This window comes from Prionailurus viverrinus, chromosome A1 (genome assembly GCF_022837055.1).
Source record: "Prionailurus viverrinus isolate Anna chromosome A1, UM_Priviv_1.0, whole genome shotgun sequence".
NCBI classification, from domain to species: Eukaryota; Metazoa; Chordata; class Mammalia; order Carnivora; family Felidae; genus Prionailurus; species Prionailurus viverrinus.
In genome coordinates, this window is record NC_062561.1 from 103,439,346 (window position 1) to 103,463,133 (window position 23,788).

The 23,788-nt window shown below is 41.9% G+C and overlaps 1 long non-coding RNA gene across 1 annotated transcript; it reads right to left on the bottom strand.

Moving 5' to 3' along the window:
• LOC125165627 (uncharacterized) lies at positions 1-22,764 on the bottom strand. Its single transcript, XR_007152173.1, has 4 exons — positions 22,723-22,764; positions 19,526-19,605; positions 10,300-11,195; positions 1-786 (listed from the first exon to the last, which is right to left on the bottom strand). It is a non-coding gene; the product is annotated as an uncharacterized LOC125165627 (long non-coding RNA).
• Positions 22,765-23,788: the final 1,024 nt, after the last annotated feature.

Below are 23,788 nucleotides of genomic sequence, written 5' to 3' on the forward strand. Positions count from 1 at the left end.
CGTTTGTTTTAGTGCTAATAAATTCACCTCGGTAAGAATTTTTCTTTCTTCTTTTTTTTTCTCCCCCCCCCCCAGGTTCATTCATAGCTGCTCCCCATTTGTCTCTGTAAAACCAACTCTCCCCTCTGAAAAAGCAGCATAACCAGTCACAGAACAAGTATATAGGATTAGCACATTATAAAGAATAAAGAGAAGCTTTCAGCTCTCTGTCATGGATGATATTTATCACATTTTTCACTGCCGGCTCTAATAACAGCGCAGAGATAAAATAGGCTTGATACATCTCTCCTGTACAGAGAATTTTACAACACCAACTATGAGAAATCCAGGAGATGAAACAAGTACTTCTCCCCTCGTGCAGTTTTTATTAGTGTTCAAATGGGAGGTGTGCGTGGTGCTGGGTGGGGGGGGGGGTGACGGCTGCCACAAAAGTGGGCTTGAATTTTCTGTCTGTTATGCTAATGTATTCATAGAAAAAGCTGGTGCTGAGGGCGGTTCTCCAATTAAGACAAATGAGGCACATTGAATTTCTCCCCCAGGGCACAGCAGGGGTGCTGGCAAAATCTACTTTATTCTTTTCTGTCAGGGCTGAACTGGAAACAAAAGCATGAAAATTCAACACATCCACTTACAGAATAATAAAGGCTGTTGTTTAAAGCGTGAAGAGTTTTGGCACCCTTCTGGGGCTTTATGCAAATCACTCTTGCTCTCAACTGCTACCACACCATCGGTCTTGGAAATTAAAGATGTACTTGGTCGGTTAACAGCGGAAAGGAGACGAGCAGGCTGAAACTCAATTAGATTTGTATTAAGCAAATAAATCAGGACTGACTGATATTGGCTCAACTAAAATGCATTATGGGCTGACAGTAATTCTAATTTGATTGACAAATATATGTGGTATGTTATTAACCTAAATGAAAGATAAGGATCCTTTTTTTTTTTTTAAAGGATTTTAGTCTAGTAAACAAGCCTCTCCCTGCCCCCACCCCCCAAACTTCCCCCAAAACAATAAACAGAGACCACTGACGTGGTGCTGTTTACAATCCATGCTCAAGAACACAAGAAATCTATTTTCTGATACATGTTAAGAGTTTAAGACGGAATTATTCTGCAGAAAGACATTTGTTTTCATTGATTTATTCGGTGTAAGGAAACAGCTGAACACATTATTTATTTGGTGGAGTGAAACACACCAAATACACTATTTTATTAGGGTGAGTAACACAAAAGCATGGCCCCGTATATGCCTGGTGATTTATCGCAAACTCTGTAGTACATGATGCTTTTCTACACCGGGGCATATAGGAAGGAGCTTCAAATGAGATTCAAAGTCATAAATGAAGATTTCAATCAAATCATCCAAGGCTTTGAGGGAAAAAGAAAAAAAAAAAAGCCTCTTAACAAATCCCATCAGTGTGTCTGTGTGTGTGGATGGCTGAGTGACACAGTTCCTCCTGTGAGAAGGTTCTGGGAGTTTCTTTTCAACATGTCTCCTTGTCTTCCTGTTCACACGTAGAGAACTTAAAGAAATTTAAGGCATTACACTTCACACACTGCTAAATTGATAATTAAATACTCATTTAATCTTTTTGCTTTTATGGAAACCGCCTCCTTCCTCCCCCACCCCACCCCCGCCCCCCATCTTTTCCTTTCATCTGCACGATCACTTTTTCTGTCTGGCTCCCAGGTAAGAGGCTCCTTCTTATCTTTCAATTATCTCTCCTTCTGTCTTTTCCCACCCGGAGTCCTGCCGCCCCGTAGCTCTCCATCAATGCCAACGACGATGAGGACGGTCTCTTTCTCCCCTTTGGAAACCTGCGAAACCTCCTGCCCCGCCTGGGCTGCTTCCCACCTGCAGCTCCTGTCCACACAACTGTTCTTCCTCTTGCTGTCCACATCCCTACTCTGATGACAGCACATATTCAGCCAAGGGGCACCTGGGTGGCTCAGTAGGTTAAGGGCCATCTCTTGATTTTGACTCCGGTCATGATCTCACGGGTTATGTGTTCGAGCCCTACGTCGGGCTCCTTGCTGACAGCGTGGAGCCTGCTTGGGACTCTCTCTCTCTCTCTCTCTCTCTCTCTCTCTCTGCCCCTCCCCTGCTTGCACATGCTCTCTCTCTCTCTCAAAATAAATAAATAAACTTAAAAAGAAAAACAGATCTTCAGCCAAAATACTTGTCTCTGGCTCCCAATCCCAAAGTTTCCTCCCCATGGCCATCAGTAATGCTCTTCATTGATGCCGAGAGTAAAGTAAGAACATCACAGCAGGTGACATCAGCAATCGCCCTCAGGTGTCACACACTATTTCTTCCATCCCAGATTAAATTCTCTATTTTTAGCTTTCAAGCCATTGCCATGTCAGACCTCTCAGCCGCTACTCCACTCACACTCATCTCTCCTCCTTCCCCGGCATAGCTGGCCGTCAGCCGGGCTTCTTTTTGTCTTTGCTTTTCGACCAGTTTTTGCTCTCTTCCCTGACGCCTCTGAAACTGACCCGAGAAATCAGTTTTTGAAACTTCACTATCCATCCCAACGTTGATATACAGTCTGTTCACGCCACCCCTACTGCTTACTGTGGGTTTAAGATAACTTTGTTTCCTTATATTTGTTAAAAGCTAATGCAGAGACCACACTGGAATGTTCCCTGAGCAGACACATCCAGTGAAGTCATACAAGCAGTGTTTCGGGTAGGTTATTTTGCAAGACAAGCGAAGTTAACTTGACCTGGGTGACTTCGTGTTTCCGCCTCCGAAAATCGTAAATGAAACTTAATATCGTTCTGCAAAACTGATAGGAGTTAACAGCTAACCAACTCCCTTTCACTTAAAAAGAACTCTAGGGGCGCCTGGGTGGCTCAGTCGGTTGAGCTTCCGACTTCAGCTCAGGTCACGATCTCGCGGTCCGTGAGTTCGAGTCCCGCGTCGGGCTCTGGGCTGATGGCTCAGAGCCTGGAGCCTGCTTCCGATTCTGTCTCCCTCTCTCTCTGCCCCTCCCCCGTTCATGCTGTGTCTCTCTCTGTCTCAAAAATAAATAAACGCTAAAAAAAAAAAAGAACTCTAAACCCACCAGTGTAAAGAATAAACATTCACTGCCTTCTCAATGTATAACCTGCCTTACAGTAATACACCTCTAAGCCTCATTCCATGTTTCGGTTTAAATATTCCCAGTTTGCAAAGGGTCCTTATGATGTGTGCACAGCAAATTTTTACTAATTACTGCCTCACTGATGCATTTGTTTTCTTTCTGTTTTTGCTTTTTTCCTAAACTTTTGATATATTTAATGAGTGCTTTTAGAGATTCTTTTAGTTAACATTCTTTATTACGTGACGACTGTTAGAAGTGAGATTAAATGTCATTTTCTTGAAGCATTTTGTTTATGCCTGTTAGATTATCCATATTGATTTTTTTTTTTCCATTTAAAAGCAGTAACATTGTCGTACCCCTTTTGCACGTACCTGGAACCCATCCTATGGACCTTTGTGAATCTCAAGATTTTTTTTTTTTTTTCATTTTGGAAAATTGTGGTAAAATGTACATAACATAGAATTTACCCCTTTAATTACTGTTTGGTGTCCAATTCACCAGCCCTGAGTATGTTCACAATGTTATGCAACCATCACTGGTATCCCGTACTAAAACTCTGTACCCATTAAAAAAATACCTCCCCCGGGGCGCCTGGGTGGCTCAGTCGGTTAGGCGGCCGACTTCGGCTCAGGTCGTGATCTCGCGGTTCGTGAGTTCCAGCCCCGCGTCGGGCTCTGTGCTGACAGCCCAGAGCCTGGAGCCTGCTTCAGATTCTGTGTCTCCCTCCCCTGTTCATGCTCCGTCTCTCCCTGTCTCAAAAATAAATAAACGTTAAAAAAAAATAAAAAAAAAATACCTCCCCCATTTCTCCCTACCTCCAACCTGCGGTGACCACTATTCTATTTGGTCTCTATGACCTTGACGTAGAAGTGGAATCGGACAATACTGGTCCTTTTGTGACTGGCTTAGTTTGCTTAGCATCACCATAACATCTTCAAGGCTCACCCTTGTTTGTAGCATGAGAATCTCCTTCCTTTTTAAGGCTGAATTATATTTCATTATTTGTATGTACTGCATTGTGTTTACCCATTCATCCGTTGATGGGCGGGTGGATGGAAAACAACATGGGTTGTCTTCATGTTCAGCTATTGTGACTAGTGGGTCAGAGACATGGGTCTCTGTTGATGACACACATGAAGTGTATGATTTCCTCATAAAGCTTTTGTTTTCCTTCTTTGACCCTGTCTCACGTCTCCCTCTTTGCCCTAACTCTCACAGCAGTTATTTTCTCTTTGGGGTCATTTTCCGCCAAGAAATACAACTTTATATCTGCTCACAAGGCAAAGCTACGTCAAAACCAGCAGGGTGACACTGAAACTGTCTTTCACCCATCTTCATATGTAAAGTCTGGCAAGAGGAAAAAATCTGCTGTAGGGGCGGAAAAATTCCTCTTCGACCTTTCTAGATTCTTTGACTGGGCTAACAATCAAATTGGCATAAGGCAGATTAACCAGAGGAAAGCAAACGGGGTTACCTATGTACGGGAGGCCTGTGAAGATAATGGAGACTCAAAAGGCAGGCAGGTAATAGAGACTTATATAAGGAAAGGGGTAGGACTCTGGGGCTACAAACACGAGGAAAGCCATTCCCCGGAAGGTGGAAGAGAGGTTTGGAACATAGAGTTTGCCCTGTTACGCAGATAAGTTTCTTAGGTTAAAAACTGACCTGTGCTAATAGCTCTCTTCCTAGTACAGGTGCCCTTCTGCAGCGAAAATTTAGGCAGCTAAGAGTGAGGTAAAGAGCTTTTCTTCAGTCGGCTGGGCTTTGACTGCCTTTAGCTCAAAATGGTCCTTTTGCCAAAGAAACGTATTTTGGGACGGCAAAATCTGCTTCCCTTCAGGCCCACCTGTGAAACCTCGAAGAGGAAGTTTCACGGTCTAGTAGCTGAGTTGGGAGCTTGCTCCAGATCTCACTGGGTTCCGTGTCTCACCGGGCCAATCTCAGTCTTGGAAAAGAGGAGCATAGTTAGATAGCTGTGTCTCATTTCAGGGAGTGGGGGATGCAGGTTAGACTCCCAAAGCTAGGCCTATTTTGTGTAAGCAAGCAATCAGGTATTTGAGAAGATCATACCTATGGACACAACAGGGAAACAATGGTTAATGATTGGAGCAGACTATCATCCCAGTTTCCCATTTCTCGGGGCAGGCAGTCGAGAAGATTTCTAGATGTCAGGCACAAAGCATCTCCCGACAGAGTGAGGGCAGACCGTGGCACTCTGACAGATTTTCCTGCTTTGCGGTCTGAATATCTCTGGTGATCTTTCTGACTCGTGCATACAGCAACAGCCACAAATATGGTCTATACGTGAGTTGTGGCAATTTCTCTGAAGTTTAAATCAAATCGTTCACTTACACTTTGCAGGGCTTCGAGGAAAGGGACAGCCTTTTTGTTTGTTTGTTTGTTTCCCTTAGTGATTCCAAGTCAGGAGAGTGGAAGACAATTGGAGATGTTAGTCTGGAGATTTGTAGCCAGACATACGAGGAAACTAGAAGAATTCAGGATCCAGTCCAGTTACAGGTAAATAACAAAACCTCAAAGGTAATTAACAGAACTAGAATCTGATATCTATCAATATATGGCACAGTTCTACTGAAATATATTTTTTTCTCTCTATTATCAACCCATTTCTACCAATAATAATTATAGTAGAAATAATTTGTTTGCAAAATAAGTCTAATCTTATTATATTTGGCCTGGTTATTTTATATAAATTTAGCAAGAACAATGATCAACCATATAGACTCTTTTAAATCTGCTTTGTTGGGACTTTTCATAAGGAGATTCAGGCTGGACTCCTAAAACCCTCTGGATCCTCAGAAGCCAAGCAAGGATGTGCCATCAGACTTCACCTGCAATATCTATAGATTTCAGTGAATTCCTCTCTCCTTGAGGTCCCAAAGATATCCAAAGTTTCCTGCACCTGCTAGGAAGTGACCTTCCTTACTCACCTGTTGGGAGCTCTGTAAACAAAGTACCAAGCTGTTTTTCTAAGAGGCTTTCTTGGCTTGATAAAGTCAACCACAGTTCCTTAAAGCTGTCGGAATTTGATTTGGGGAGATGTGTCAAAAATATCAAAAGGTTTGGACATATGATCAGTATGAAACAACACTTAATTATCTATTCGACCAAAATGACATAAAAGATTTCAACGGCAAATACAGAAGGTCACAGAGTTGTGAGCAAAATTTGGCTCTTTTTAAAAAAATGTTTATTTATTTTTGAGAGAGAGTGAGGGAGACAGAGTGTGACTGGGCATGGGGCAGAGAGAGATGGAAAGAAAGAATCCAAAGCAGGCTTCAGGCTCTGAGCTGTCAGCACAGAGCCCCGACCCACGAACCATGAAATCATGACCTGAGCTGAAGTCAGATGCTTAACCAGCTGAGCCACTCAGGTGCCCCCAAATTTAGCTCTTTCAGAAGCTTAGCTCTAAGAAGACTCAGTTTTCCTAAATAATCAAAGGCCTAATAATAAAGTTAACATTAAGCACAGGAAATTACTTGAATAAATATATTTATTAAATTTTTGCTTTGTAGGCAGGTTATGTAAAAGGTAAAGAAAAACCTTTCAGGGGTGTCTGCGTGGCTCAGTGCGTTAGGTGTCCAACTCTTGGTTTCAGCTCAGGTAATGATCTCATGGTTTGGGGAATTTGAGCCCTGCATCAGGCTCCAGGCTGGCAGCACAGAGCCAACCTGGGATTCTCTCTCACTCCTCTCTTTGCCTCTCCCCTGCTTGCTCACTCTCTGAAAATAAATAAACTTACAAAAAAGAGAGAGAGAAAGAAAAAACTTTCAAAATCTCCTATCAGGAGCAGATCGATAGTTCAAGAAAATTTTGTCCTTTTGGCAGATGAACGTAAATGTAGGGGTTTTTTTGTTTGTTTGTTTTTTTAAGTTCATTTATTTTGAGAGACATAGAGGGAGCGCGCAAGTGAGATACGGGCAGAGAGAGAGGGAGAGAGGGAACCCCAGTAGGTTCTGTGCTGACAGCAGAGAGCCCGATGTGGGGCTCAAACTCATAAACCAGGAGATCGCGACCTGAGCCAAAGTCAGAAGCTTAAGTGACTGAGCTACCCAGGCGCCCCTAAATTTTTTTTTAATTAAAAAGATATTTTTTGTTTTTGTTTTTGTTTTGTACTGTTTTTTAGAGAAAGTGCAAGCAGGGGAGAGGGGCAGCAGGAGAAGACGGAAAATCTTAGGCAGGCCCCATACTCAGCGAGGAGTCTGACGTGGGGCTCAATCTCATCACCTTAGGATCATGGCCTGAGCAGAAATCAAGTCAGACGCTCAAAAGACTGACCCACCCAGGTGCTCTGAAAGTAAATAAAGTTTGAGTTTTTTATACGTATGTTACTGATTTTAAAGCTAAATTTTAAAACTTTTCTAATGATTTATTCAAATTTAGCCAAGTTGGTCCCCCAGGGTAAGATCTTTTTTTCTCTCTCTATTCCCAACTTCTTCTTTTGTTTGTCCATGATTTTCTCCTTTCCTATTTTGAAATAACCAGTTTTATTTTGGGATAAATTCACTTTCTTTTCTCTGAACAAAAAATGCATCTTCATATCGCATACTTTTTCTTAATCCAAAACACAGCCTACTGTCCTCGCATAAAGTTGTTTCCCTTGTTATTTCTAGTTGCTTCCATCTCACACACTAACTAGAATCCTTAACCCTTAGTAACCTTTCTAGTGAAAACTAAGAAGTAAGCAATTGTAAATTTGTATTTTATACCAGCAATCTTTAGAGTCTCTGATTTGAAATACACTTCATAATTTCTAGAAGCATGTGCTCTTTGTTTAGAACAATGTTTCAATGGGGCACAAGACATGTTGGCTAGCCAACCCAAATTTATCCTTAGTTCTTCTGCAATAGGAAGCCAAAATTGGAATACCTATCTATAGTCATTTAATTCAAGTTTCACAGTGTTATCTTATTTGGAATGATCTAGAACGTCAATAAATTTTTTATCACTTAACCTAGCAAAATTCTAAAGCCTCAAAGTTATCAAAAAGATTTTAGAAGCTGTTTTTTTTTAAATTTTTTTTTAATGTTTATTTATTTTTGAGACAGAGAGAGACACAGCATGAATGGGGGAGGGGCAGGGAGAGAGGGAGACACAGAATTGGAAGCAGGCTCCAGGCTCTGAGCCATCAGCCCAGAGCCCGACGCGGGGCTTGAACTTGCAGACCGCGAGATCGTGACCTGAGCTGAAGTCGGACGCTTAACTGACTGAGCCACCCAGGAGCCCCTAGAAGCTGTTTTTAAGCACACACTCCTTGAAACATAATTGTCGCTAAAAAGTTCAGGGGTACCTGGTTGCCTCAGTGGGTAGAGCATGCGACCCTTGATCTCTAGGTCATGAGTTCAAGCCCCATGTGGAATGCAGAGTTTACTCAAAAAAATAATAAAAATAAAAATAAAATAAAATCTTAAAATGGTCACTTACAATCTTATCTCGCTTAAATCTATACAACTGACTTGTTCCTAAACAGTCTATGTTTAGATGACTCATGAAGATGTTATAAGACAGTAGACAAAGTCAGCCATCATCCTAAGCTATTTTTCTTGCTAACAAATTTTACAACAGAGATAACATGAATTTATTTAATAAACACTTAAAATGAAAGTTGTATGCTTGCAGATTTTCAATACTGATAACTCTGAAGACATACCTATTTTCATTGGACCAACACACCTAAACTAGCTTTAATAGTAAATATTTTCCCAAGTCACATGAACTTGAAAAGCATTGGGGTTAGTTTTCAAATATGTCTGAGAGTTTCAGCAATCTTTAATTCATAAATGTCTGTTTTTAAGCCAATTAAATAGGAGCTCTTTTACAAATCAATATGGTAATTCGGTTTGAAGCACAAAAATAACTCACATCTACAACATACACATCACTTATCAATATACGGACAGATACAAACAGAGACCTTATAGTTTTTGTTTGAAAATTTTAGGGGTGCCTGGGAGGCTCAATCGGTTAGCATCTGACTTTGGCTCAGGTCATGAACTCACAGTTTGTAAGTTCGAGCTCCTGCTTTGGATTCTGTGTCTCCTCTCTCTCTGCCCTCCTCTGCTCATGCTTTGTCTGTCTCTCTCAAAAAATAAATAATAAAAATTTTTTTTTAATTAAAAAAAGAAAATTTTAGCCATGAGATTGATATGATGATGTAAAACTCACTAGTTTATAAAAGAGCATTTGGATCAAAAATTTTTTAATGTTCAGTTATTTATTTTGAGAGAGAGAGAGAGACAGCACACACGCATGCGAGAGAGAGTGGGGCCAAGGGGCAGAGAGACAGGGAGAGAGAGAGAATCCCAAGTAGGCTATGTGTGGTCAGTGCAGAGCGGACTCAGGGCTTGATCTCACAAAACCATGAGATCATGACCTGAGCCAAAGTCAAGAGGTGGATGCTTAACCAAATGCGCCACCCAGGTAAACCCAAATTTTGTTTAGACAGGTGGAATAAATTAAGTTCATCTCCTCAAATGGCAAAAGCTTTTTACTAATACTTTCAGCAAGAACATTGAAGGGTTTTCGGGGCGCCTGGGTGGCGCAGTCGGTTAAGCGCCGACTTCAGCCAGGTCACGATCTCGCGGTGCGTGAGTTCGAGCCCCGCGTCGGGCTCTGGGCTGATGGCTCGGAGTCCGGAGCCTGTTTCCGATGCTGTGTCTCCCTCTCTCTCTGCCCCTCCCCCGTTCATGCTCTGTCTCTCTCTGTCCCAAAAATAAATAAAAAACGTTGAAAAAAAATTTTAAAAAAAAGAACATTGAAGGGTCTTCTTTAGCGCCATTTCCAAATATTTCACTTTTTTTCTCCTTATGATGAGAAAGTTCTCCCTACATTTTGCATTTAAAATTTTTTTTTTCTCAACGTTTTTTTATTTATTTTTGGGACAGAGAGAGACAGAGCATGAACGGGGGAGGGGCAGAGAGAGAGGGAGACACAGAATCGGAAACAGGCTCCGGGCTCCGAGCCATCAGCCCAGAGCCCGACGCGGGGCTCGAACTCACGGACCGCGAGATCGTGACCTGGCTGAAGTCGGACGCTTAACCGACTGCGCCACCCAGGCGCCCCCATTTTGCCTTTTAAAGGATGGCTCTTAGTCCTCGAGAAGATAAGGAGTGGGCATGTAGAAAATCTACATCGCAAAGCCACAGAGATAGCATCCAATTTTTCTCCAATAGAGTTTTGAGGATATATTTACCTATTATCAGAGGTCTGGAGTAATTACTATTAAACTTCTTCCTTCTTTTAAGTGCAGGGCCAGTTCTGTTTCTAAGGTCCTGATCTTTCACAATATCAGCAAGCTTTTTGAGATGAATGAGGGAGATACTGTTTTGGTAAGGATAGGTGGACTTTGAAGTGTTCCCAGAGCTGCATTTCTGGTTTTGTAGAGATTTGCAAGATAGAGACAATTGTTCCCATTTGCGCAAAGAATTGAGTTGTGCCCTGAATAATATGAATAGGCCGATTTTCCCGTTCAACCACATATTCTCTCATTTCCTTCTTTATATCAAGGAGATTTCTAACTCAGGTATAAATGAAAAGATTTCTATATTCGAGAACTTCGGGGTTTGAAGTAGCTGCCTTAAGAAAAAAATCTGTATGAAGGGTTCAGCAAAGGCCTTTAGATGCTCATCTTTCCGAGTGTATGATTCAACCTTAGACCAATTCACCTTAGTTGGAGGAGTTTCTGCTGTTGCTTCTATCAGCCCCTGAATATCAGCCTCCATTTGAGACATTTCCAGGTCATTTGTAGCAGAGCCTGGGAGAAATTACAGCCATTTGTTTCCTCTGGGGGAGGAAGTTCCCAAAGGAGTCATTTAGCTTGTCTGATAACTACAGTATAATCGTGGATGCGAGGAACATCCCTTAATAACCAGACGTGGTCCCCGTGAGTAGATTTGCGAATGGCTACTAATCTTCCTAATTCCTGTCTGAATTTGGTAGCATCTTCTGTAACTGGAGGTAAAAGGCCTTCATATTTAGAAGATCTGCTGCCATCCAGGGTTCATGAATTCTTTGAGGCAGATGTCCAGGATATGTTCACGAAGACATTGCATAGGAAAGCCTGAAGCTCGCAGATCCTGGTACAGAGCCCTGGAAAGTGGGAGTAGTTGTAAGTGATACAACGCAAACTTTACTGTCCATCTGGGGTATTTCTGCTAAATTCACGCCCTGGCTTTTAGTGTTTATATAACTAACTGGTATATCCTAGGCCTGGAGATCACACAGAATGCTTCCTGTAAATCTTACAAAGAGAAGGCAGTCAAAACAGGTGTAGGGGCCAAGGGCAGGCTGCCACATGATGGTTTTTTGGCATGAACATTATTTTGAGCTAAAAGCAATCAAAACCAGCAGATTCAGGAAAAGCTCTTTGCCTCCCTCCTCAACTGCCTGCTTGTACCAGGAAGAGAGTGATTCATAGAGATTCTTCTTTAACTAAGAAATATACCCACGTAATATGGCAACCTTTGTTTTCCAAACATGTTTCACTCTCTTGCTAGTGGTCTACCTTCTATTTGCATTCTCACAACCCTACCCCTCTCCTTAGCGCATGTAAGAACCATGTTTCTCCACTGTATCTGGAATTTCCATGTCTGTGTGGATTCCCCGTAATTGCATTGCCAAATTTGATTTTCTCCTGTTAATCTGTCTCATGTCAATTCGGTTTTTAGCCCACCTAGAAAGACTTTGAATGATAGAGGAAATTCTTCCTTCTCAACACAGGCAGCTGGGCGTTTAAGGGATTTTGTACGGAAGTCGGAGGAGTTCGGAGATCTAAGGAAATTTGCTAAAATGATGGGGTTGAATTTTGAGAGGAGGGGTGGTTACACGAGGGGCCTAGAGATCCGTAAGATCTTCTGGAGGGTCAGGGACCAGAAGCTGGGGATAAAAGGGTGGAGAAGAGGGTGGAGTCGAAAAAGTGTACTCCCAAAGATAATCAGGAAAAAGAAAGACTTAAACCCATATCTAGCTGCAAATGGAGTCCACATTTCTTTCCAACCACGTTTTATGACGCAGGCAAAAGAAAATAATGACGATCTCTGGAACGGGATCAATAGAAAATGAAAGCACTCCTAAAACATTTTGACCAAAGTCACTATATCCAAGGGACCAGTTCCACCAAATATTTTCTCTTGATAATCTAAATGTGTGTATATGTAAGGAGGCAGGCAGAGATCCAGGGGACTAACACTTCAAGAATTCGGCCCCTCTGCTGGCTTTTGTCAGAGGTGCCAGGATCTCTCAGCTACAGCAGGTCACGGTGAGCAGTGTCTAGCCCGCTGTGATCGCCAACTGTAGGGGCAGAATTTTCCTTTTGCTCTTCTAGGTTCTTTGGCTGGTCTAACAATCAAAGTGACACAAGGCATATTAACCAGAGAAAACCAAAATGATGTACGTTGGGAAGCCCCATAAAGATTTGAAGATTCAAAAGGCAATCACAGAATAGAAGCTTGTAGAATACCTTGAGCTATGGAAAGAGTCTAGGGATGCAAAGGGGAGGGAGGCCTTTCATAAGAAGGTTTAGAAGATAAAGGCTGCCCTGCTAGGCAGCTAAGTTTCTTAGGTAAGAAGTTATCTGCGCTAAGAGCTCTCTCCCTGGTACAGGTCCCCTCTCTGGTGTAAACGTAGGCAGATGAGGGTACAGGGAAGAGCTTTTCTCGAATCTGCTGGGTATGCATCGCCTTTAGGTTAAAATAATCCTTTTGCCAAAGAAACATGTTTTGGGGTGGCAAAATCTGCTCCCCTTCATAGCTGAATCCTAGATCTGTGATCAATTGCTCAGCTTAAACCAAATTATATCCGGAGGATATCATTTTCACACCTCGGATTCACATTCAAAGTATTTTTCTGCTTCTTACGGCGGAAGAGAAGGAATGAAACCAACACTGGAAGCCAGATTTGAGAGGGAAAGACACCTGGGTAATCAGAAGGCTTTGTTCCCTAAAGCCCAGTTAAATAGTGTTGAGCCATCACTCAGTGCTAACAGAAACAGTTTTCTCTTGCATTGCTCTAAAACCAACTACTAAATAATGTTAAGATATCTTTGAGGCAATAATGTATAATCACTCACAGTTCTTTTGAAGGGAATGTGGCTAAGATAAAAAAAAAAAAAAAAGCCCAAAGGCAGAGAGCTTTTAACTACCAGCCATTTGGCAATATTACCATCCACACTCCCTCCTGCCCTACTCCCCTCCCTCCAACCCTTAGTATAAATCTTCTCTCTGGATTTAGCGTTGGACAGAGAGATTGTGAAATCACTTAAAAAAAAAAAGTTCTTGGTGTTGTTCTTTATTTGTTCTGTTCACTTTGGTACATTTTATTTTATTTTATTTTTAATTTTTTTTTAACGTTTATTTATTTTTGAGACAGAGAGAGACGGAGCATGAATGGGGGAGGGTCAAAGAGAGGGAGACACAGAATCCGAAACAGGCTCCAGGCTCTGAGCTGTCAGCACAGAGCCCGACGCGGGGCTCGAACTCAAGGACCATGAGATCATGACCTGAGCCGAAGTCGGACGTCCAACCGACTGAGCCACCCAGGCGCCCCAACTTTGGCACATTTTAAAATATCGATGCGGTAGGGGTTCCTGGGTGGCTCAGTCGGTTCAGCGCCCGACTTCGGCTGAGGTCATGATCTGAGTTTGAGTCCCGTGTTGGGCTTTGCGCTAACAGCTTAGAGCCTGGAGCCTGCCTCAGATTCTATGTCTTCCTCTCTCTGCTCCCCCCCCCCCCGACCTCTCTCTCTCAAAAAGAAATAAACATTAATTTTTTTTTTTTTTTAAATATCAGTGTGTAGGGGCGCCTGGGTGGTGCAGTCGGTTAAGCGTCCGACTTCAGCCAGGTCACGATCTCGCGGTCCGTGAGTTCAAGCCCCGCGTCGGGCTCTGGGCTGATCGCTCAGAGCCTGGAGCCTGTTTCTGATTCTGTGTCTCCCTCTCTCTCTGCCCCTCCCCCGTTCATGCTCTGTCTCTCTCTGTCCCAAAAATAAATAAACGTTGAAAAAAAAAAATTCAAATAGAGACATTTCAAAAAGCAAATGCCCTCTCTGTGCTTCTTAAGGGATTTGCAGAGGTACGCTTGAATCTTTACTTTTTTCATTCATATCAAATTTATCTACCTATCATTTATCGATCTGTTATATATTTCAACTCTTTTAAGAGGGAGCTATAACACAGTTGGGGCCAGCTTCCACAGTTGGTCAGTGAATCAAAAAATTTGCCAAGGAATCCGTGAAATAGGAAACACGTATATATTAGACATCCATCTAGCAGCCTTTTTATGAGGGGATGGGGCGTGTCCACCAGTTGGGAAATTCTGCATGGATTTTCTTGCACATACTCATAACTTCTAGTAAAAGTATACAATTAAGAAGCAATGAGCAAGGAGAGTCACTCCCAATAAGTGAGTCTCAGAGGTTGGCACATGAACCACTTGGAGGGCTTATTAAAATACAGATTGCTGGGGTGCCTGGGTGGCTCGGTCGGTTGAGCGACTGACTTCGGCTCAGGTCATGATCTCATGGTTTGTGAGTTCGAGCCCCGTGTTGGGCTCTGTGCTGACAGCTCAGAGCCTGGACCCTGCTTCTGATTCTGTGTCTCCCTCTCTCTCTGCGCCTCCCCACTCATGCTCTGTCTGTCTCTGTCTCAGAAATAAATAAATATTTAAAAAAATTAAAAAAAATACAGATTGCTGAACCCCATCCCTAGAGCTTTGGATTCAGTAGATCTGGGATGGGGTCTGAGAATTTGGGTTTCTAACCAGTCTCTAGGTGATGCTGATGTGGCTGGTCAAGGGATCACTCCTTGAGAACCACTGTTGGAGATTTTCATCAGACTTCACAGAAAATATGTCATATTTTATAGAAAGAAAAAATAATGTTGATAAGTAGGAGAGGTAGTTAATAGAAAGTAGGTTGAGAGTGAATGTAAATATGTATGTATTAGGGCCACCCGGGTGGCTCAGTCGGTTGAGCATCCAAATTCGGCTCGGGTCATGATCTCGCAGTTGCTGAGTTCAAGCCCCGCATCAGGCTCACTGCTGTCAGCACAGAGCTCACTTTGGATCCTCTGTCCCCCTTTCACTGCCCTTCCCCCACTCACGCTCTCTCTCAAAAATGAGCAAATATTAAAAAAAAATATATATATATATGTATTTTATAAACTTGGATATACAGCAATCCATATTCACTTGCATGTTTTCCCCTAGAGCACTTGTAAATTGACATATGATGTTGATAATGTGCTATGAATAGCTGGCTTTACAAGAGGAGGAAGGAAGTCCTTTTAGAAATGAGATTGTTCTTGAAAACCCTTTCCCTCTACACTGAACAAGTTAAGCTCTCAGGGCTTCCTTACTCCCCTGTAAACTGGCCATGATTGCAAATACATTACAGGGTTCTTTTGAAGACAAAAGGTATGCTATATAGCAGGGTTTTTTTCATGGTAAGTAGGGGAGGAAATGGGGGAAAATCCCTAAGGACCTAGTAGAGAACAACTTTATTGAGGTCTCCTTGATCATGTTTTAAAAACAAAAGCATATTTTCCCTTTTTAATCTATAAGAGATGTTTGTTTTCATATAAAAATATTTTACACAATTTGACATTAACCACATTTATCTTTTGATTTTTTTTTTTTTTTCTCATTACCCTTCAGGCCCAGGGGTGAGCCCAGTGCAGGGCTCACGACCCTGGGATCAAGAACTGGGCTGAGATCAAGAGTCAGACACCTAACAGACTAAGCCACCCAGGTGCCCCTATCTTTAGATTGCTGCTAGGAAGAACAACTACTTCAGTTTGACAAACTTAGGAAAACGCTTTGTAAACAGGAAGGTATCACAGTTTTCTTATTATTAGATGTTGTTTTACTTTGGCAAACATGTGAGGCGTTCATTAGCGCATCCACTGACTTCGATGTCTCATGTATAGATTTCTTGGGCTGACGTTTGGGCTTTAAATGATCAAACATGTGATAAGATTTTTTTGTTTTGTTTTGTTTTTGTCCCGCTGTTGTCTGTAATCTTAAAATGTTACTTCCAGATTGAGTTTCAGAGATGGAACAAGGTCAACGCCATTTTGAGAGTGTAATTGACCCATGGATTTATTTATTTCTCTCTCTCTCTCTTTTTTAAAGTAAGTGCTACACCCAGCGTGGAGCTTGAACTCACAACCCAGAGATCAAGAGTCACACGCTCTACTGACTGAGCCAGCCAGGCGCCCCTTGTTTATCTCTTAATAAAGTAACAAATTTAGGGGACAGTGAGTGAATATAACAGCTAATGATTTCTGTGTTACATCATTACCCCAGCTCTAGCATAATCAAAATTTTAAATGTGTATCTTCCATTCACAGAAAAGTACTGTTTTAATGTCATGTCTAACTAAAAGAATCTGAAAACAAATATTCCAATTTATGCATGATCCATTTAATCACTATTTCTTGAACACCTCCTTTGCTGACACTGACACCATCTCCATGAGGGAGGTAGAGATACGTAGGACACAATTTTGATTCTTGCCTTTCCAGCAATTGACCAGAGAGCCGTTGGACTTTTTCCCTTTAAAGATAACCATCTACTTAAAGCTAATGATCTTAACAGCACGGCTAAAGTAACTGGTCTGCGAACTGGGGAGTCAGACAGAGGTTGTTGTGAAACCCTGTTCAGCTGCTCCCGAGGTATGTGATGGGGGGAAGGTGACTTAAATCTTTCCACTTGTCAGTTTTGCAGTCTGCAAAATGGGGACAATGTACTGCGCAGGGTCTTGTGACGAGTGGAAACAATATATTTTAAAAACATGAAAAGCAGTGACCCGTGCTTAGATCTTCCATCTCGGCTCCTTTCTACTTGCTTTTTGAGTAGCTTGAGTTTGTGAGTTGGTCTCACGCCAGGACTTTTGGACACGTGAAGATGGCTGCCTGGTTGCGTGCCCAGATCATGGTTCTGGGAGCTGCAATGAGATGGCCAGGAAGGATCCCCTATGGCTGTTCTTGTCGGAAGCGGGCAATGGCCATCATAACCACGTACGATGTCACGTCCTTCCCTGCCCATCAGCGAAAGCTAAAAAGGGAAGATAGAGTTCATCTGTAATTGAATAGAACTCAAAGTTAACTTTATGGTTCAGCAGGGAGCATACCACAGTTTTACACTGGACGTGGAGATCCAAATTAAGCTTTTTTTTTTTTTTTTTACTCTCAAAAAATTTTTACTATGGGTGTTAGAAATGTCCCTGTGTGAGAGAAACAAGGGCTGAGCCCCATTCCTTTCCTCTTCTAATTTTTGAAAGTCTCCGAAAGTAGATGGGTGTTAGGTAGGTACTTGGGAAGAGTTTCCAGATAAATTCTGGAGAAATAAAGATCAAGCTGGGAGTGCCAATACTCTATTTAAAGACGTGTAAATTAAGCATTGATCCACGAAGAGTTTATTGTTAATGTCTAATGTTAATGTCTTCAGGATTGCATAGGCAAATCAAAGATGCACGGATATTGCAACCATATATAAATTCGATAGTGGTGCAGAAAGACCACAGCTCACCATGTATTTTGATTGTATCTACAGTTGTTGTTGTTGTTTTTTTTAACTCTTTAGAGATAAATTAGAAGCTTTAGGTACACCTGTATATGTTTTTGTGGGATACAAACACAGTGTTGGGGCTTAGAATGCTCTACCCTGAAATATGACAGATTGCATGTTGACTGTATTTAAACTGGAGGTATTTGAGAAATAGAAAGTGTAGGGAGGACTCTGACCTCCCCCTTTTCCCCCGAAGCAGGTCACAGACCCTAATGTGAGGGTGCCTGGGTGGTTCAGTCAGTTGGGCATCCGACTTTGGCTCAGGTCATGATCTCACAGTTGCGAGACGGAGTCCCGCTACGGGCTCGTGCTGGGCGTGGAAACTGCTTAAGATTCTCTCTCTCTCTCTCTCTCTCTCTCTCTCTGCCCCTCTCCCACTTGCAGGTGCATGCACGCTCTCTCTCTCTCAAAAACAAAAAAAATTATGAAAGAACAAGCCTTGGTAAGTGTGCCCCAGTTTACTACTCTTAGTTCAGACCCTTTCGTCCTGTCTCATTTTTCCGCGACTTTCCACTCTTCATCACACTTAGTATGAACACACATAGGCTTAGCTGTTTCTTCGGGTCCTCATCACAAAAGTTCCTATGCCACGTGAATCTTATGTGAAACAAAACGTATCTGCTATTCTCCTGTTCATCTGTCTTTGCCAGTTTAGTTTTCAGACCCAGCGAGGGACCCTAAGGGGGATGAGGAGAAGTTTTTCCTTCTCTCCACTATGCACATACGTCTGCGTCTAACAACTTATGTATTAATTCAACACTTGCTCTTTAATATTACTGGCACCAAAAAGCCCACCAAGAAATCGTCATAAATTTACTAACATCCAAAAGTAGGGTGAGTGCCCTGCTGCACATTGTTCGTATAATCCTTTCACCTCATCTCCTCTACGTTTTGAAAGCCTGATATGCCTAATAGCAATAGGTTTTGACTTATAGCAATTTACACCCAAAGTCCTTTGCCAAGAGTATCCCATGTTATTATTTGTGGATCTAAAAGCCGGCACGTCACAAATTATATTTGTCAGTAGGTCTCCCCTCTTGTGCCCTGGCATATGAAATCTTCCTTCCCTCCTCTTCCCTCTTCTCCACTTGCCTGGCCTTAGTCTTTCTGGGATCTGTGACCATTGGCTTCAGACACAATTCCTATTCTTTCTCCTCTTTAATCACAATACAGGATTGGGGCACTTGGGGGGTTCGGTTGGTTAAGCATCTGACTCTTGATTTCGGCTCAGGTCATGATCTCACGGTTTGTGAGTTAGAGCCCCCATACTGGGCTCTATGCTGACAGCACCAAGCCTATTTGGGATTCTCTCTCTCTCTCCCTCTCTCTCTGCCCCTTCCCTGCACGTGCACAGGAGCATGTGTGCTCTCTCTTTCTCTCAAAATAAATAAACATACGGGCGCCTGGGTGGCTCAGTCGGTTAAGCGTCCGACTTCGGCTCAGGTCATGATCTCGCAGTCCGTGAGTTCGAGCCCCGCGTCGGGCTCTGTGCTGCCAGCTCAGAGCCTGGAGCCTGTTTCAGATTCTGTGTCTCCCTCTCTCTGACCCTCCCCCGTTCATGCTCTGTCTCTCTCTGTCTCAAAAATAAACATTAAAAAAAAATTAAAAAAAAATAAACATAAAAGAATAAAAAAAAACATACAGGGTTGGATGTTCTATGAATCTTGTCATAGCATACAGAGTAGAAAAATTCTTTATCAGTCATAAAGTAAGGTATTTACTCCCCCCCCTTTTTGTCCTAAAAAGTTTGTCATCGAGGTCTTCATGGGAATATAACAGTAAATTACCCTTTAATGGAAAAATCATATTCGATTTATAGATTTCTTTTCCCTCTAAGAACGTAATTTACCAACCTACCTTTAGTTAAGAATTGCCCGTGTTGGCTAATAATTAATGCATTTCTGTGACTTCTGAGTAACTAGCATTCAAATGTGGACCTAAAAAAAAAATCACAATATTCTTTTCATGGTAATCTGAAATCTTGTAGGCAAGGCATTAAAGCTGATCATTTGCAACTGAAGAGAAGTTACTCGCCAAATTCATAGTTTCCCATTTAAGAAATTAATAAAGATATCCCCAAATGGATCTCCATATGGATTCTGGCATAAAATTTTCTGGCGGAGCACTGAAACTTATACGTGGATACACATCAATAATAAATCATCGAAATCTAAGTGAACAACGAAGCCCCAGGCCACTTCCTATCAGTCAACTTTCTTCCATCTTTTGCCTTTTGGCAAGAAGTGTTTTGGCAAGCTTTCTAGGAGCGAGGTGTTAACAATGCACAAACACAAGTTGCTCTGGTGCCCAGAAGTAGCATCGCTAGATTTTTGTGAAATGCAAACTCACTCCATCGTCCCCCAAAGGAAACCGCGGGATAGTGGGTACTTTAGTTTTTCTTATGCAGAAAGAAAAGAGTGTGCACTCCCAACAAGCACATAAAAACAAATAGTTTGTGGTGGATTTCGTGATAAGGAACGACTGCAATCTCAAAAGTGATTTCTAAGGTTTGGACAATGACAGTGGTCAAAAATCTCCCAATAGGATATTTATACGGAATTACTGCAGCCCGCTCAGATTCAGTTGAAAATAGTCTCACACCATCAGAAAAGGAAGTATTTACACAGAAATGGAACTTAGTATTATTATTTTTTTCCAGCTGGAACTGAAATTGTTCACAGGTCACACAGCTGAAAGAGGAAAACAGGCAGATTGGTTACCCTTTCTTACTTTCTCAGCTGGACATCGCGCATGTCAACGGAACGTATCTGCACAAACAGCACACTTTTACATTCAGGAAGTGATAGTTCAGAAGAAGCTTTTGTGAAACAACACTCCATTTTCTGTGGTTTGGGGTAAAGCCAAGGCAAAATGTAGATTTCTTCTATTTCATAAATGAACTCTATCATAAACAAAACTAAGTCTGTAAAGCAGATTTATAATACGGCCATTGTATGGGATTCAACACGACTGCAAAATATCACTTTTGACAAAAGTAACGCCACTGAAGATACTTGCTGCCAGAAGCGCTTATAATTACAAGGAAAGGCGATTGGTAATGAATTCTTTTAACTCTGAATTTCAAATCTTGGGACTGAAGGTTGCCCATTATTGGAGCTCAAAGGCAACTATCTCTAGAATTGTTCTTTTAATGCTTGTTGGATGGTTTCAGTTGTTCTTTTCTTGTAGGCACACAATTGTTGTCTTGATCTTTGTGATAAAAAGAGCTTCGCTAGATCTTTGTAGTGAACCCAGTTGGCTTGGTAACCTGCCTGTAGTCAGAATTCCAAAGTCGGGAAACAAAGGTTCAGAAATTATAGGCTGAGAACTGTTTGTTCAGGACTGTGGGAATCTTACTCTGGCCTGTGGAACCAACGGACTCTCTTCATTAGATCCACATTCATCCATAAACTCCGCAAATTCCTTGCCCTTTTGTCTTTTCCCAAACTAGGGCTTTAACCACAATAAAAACAAACGTGGCCATTTCTTTTATAAATCAATTCCTAACCCGAATTCCCAGGGTGCTAGAATTCTTCCCCTCCGTGTCATAATTCCAAAAGAATGACATTACTCATTCGATGTTACATTCATTTCCATAATGAGGATGTGTCAAGGGGCAAGACTTTACTTAAAGGGGTGGAGGGAAAGGGCTGCAGTGAGGTCTCTTTGAATGGTGATGACGGCTTTCTCCCTGTTCAGATATGGTCCTTTTTCCCAAGTCAATTAAATAAGCAAATAGAGTCCAGCGCGACCATTTTAGGCTGCTTAGTTTAAAAAATTCAGTCCAAATTGAATTACAATGCAGTTCAACTAATTTCACCGAAGAACACCATAGGATGGGAAGAGAAAACGGCAATTTCACTTTTTTTTTTTTTGCTGGGTGTAAAGGTATTCTTAAACCCAGTGACACGACGTCATCTGATTAAACAATTGTGACTTGGAAATGCCAGGAATTTTCCTTTGTGTGCCTAAATAATGCAAGTTGAATTCAGCAGTGTTCATAGAAATACTTTAATTACACTGAAGCTGTATCAGCAGGGAGTCATGGGAAGTATGTGAAACACTGGATAAACATTTTAAAAAGTAAGGACCATTCAAGGTACACAAAAGACAGGACAGTCACAACAACAGCGGCAACCACAACAAACTAGGGAAGCGGGCAGCTCAGTACTTTTTACGAGCACAGGGCCCAATTGTTTTCTTTGTATTTCCCACCATTGTTTTGGGGTAAAACACCTAAAAAAATGGGAAAGATGAAGCCCAACAAAGCTAAGGGACCTGAAGAATTCTGAGTCGTGTCGTGGGCAAAAAGCCAAAAGAAGCCTGAAAAATAGTAAGTCGGATAAACTGTGTTGAGTTAGGCTTGGGTGTTAGATCTGAAAACCGAAACAAGGATACACACAAATTTCTTTCAGGAAAGCTTTAATAAATGGTGTTTAAATTAAAAAAAAAAATTTTTTTTAACGTTTTATTTATTTTTGAGACAGAGAGAGAGACAGAGCATGAACGGGGGAGGTGCAGAAAGAGAGGGAGACACAGAATCGGAAGCAGGCTCCAGGCTCTGAGCCATCAGCCCAGAGCCCGACGCGGGGCTTGAAGTCACGGACCGCGAGATCGCAAGATCGTGACCTGAGCTGAAGTCGGACGCTTAACCGACTGAGCCACCCAGGCGCCCCAATGGTGTTTAAATTTGATTAAATGTCTTCCCAGTGTGAAATCCCACACAGACCCATATCCACGGCTCACTCTGTTTTCTACATAGTCCTAGCCACCTTCCAAGTTTCCTTCTGAAATTTGTAGCCCCTTAGCATAATGGCATGAAAGTTTAATGTGGTGTCAGCTCCAGTGTTACGACTCACAGCCATTAATTATTGACCAAGCAATTCACGGCTTCATAGAAGAAGGAAAATAAATAATGAGAAAGAAATCAGGCCACTTACCTTCAGTGGAACTTAGAGTATGGTTTTGTTTTTTTGCCCTGAGTGTCATGGAGCTCGGAAACCAATCTAAACTGTATCACTGCAAAGGTGATGAATTCTCGCTGGCATATTTACCTTGTTCTTTCCTTGATCTTGCTCTCTGGTCTCTCTCTCTCATTCTTCTTCTTCTTTTTTTTTTTTTTTTTTTTTTTTTTTACTGTTTCATGTTGTATCTATTTGTTAAATGCGGCTTAACTTTCTGAAAATAGATAGAAACCAGATAATTAAAATTACACATCCGCATAGTAAGGAAACCACATTATATATGAAAAAAAAAATGTTTAAGCATACTTTTCAGGCAATGTCCACATGGGAAAACAGGCAGTGGGGTGAGAAAAGTGTGGGAGAACTGAGCTTTTTGTGGATTCTGGGCACTTTTGGGGCTGGGTTTGTCTCATCAGCCGGTTTTGCTTCTGACCAGATATCGTTGAACACCAACATTCTGTGACTCAATAAAATGAGGAACTCCCAATAAACAAACACAGCATTATTTTCAGATACTCTCTTTGAGCATGTGAATTAAAAGAAAAAAAAAAAAAGAATTAGGTGCAGACTGAGGCTTAACTCATGGGTCCTCATACTGCCTGATCATTACAATCCCTGTAAATTTGTAAAGATAGCACAGGTTTCCAAGCTCAAGTGTGGTAATTTAGAACATTTTGCGTTGTGGTCTGGAAATGTGTGTTAAAAAAAAAAAATTAACAAAAATTTCCCAGAGGAATCAGATGAATGGCCAAAATGATCCAAGTAGATTCCCCTGGTTGGGGATTTTATGGTCATTGTTACAAGGAGAAGTTCTCCATTTGAAACCATTTATTTTATTTTTTAAAAAAAATATTTTTAATATGTATTTATGTTTCAGGGAGAGAGACAAGCAGAAAGAGGTAGACAGAGGGTCCGAAGCAGGCTCCACGCTGTGAACACAGAGCCCGATGTGGGGCTCGAACTCAGCAACCGTGAGATCATGACTTGAGCTGAAACCAAGAGTTGGATGCTTCACTGACTGAGCCGCCCACGTGCCCCCATTTGAAACCATTTAAACCAGAGCGACAGAGCCTACATTTTCCATAACTGCACGGTTACTCGATACAAACTGATGACTCCTGGGGGCGCCTGGGTGGCTCAGTCGGTTGAGCGTCCG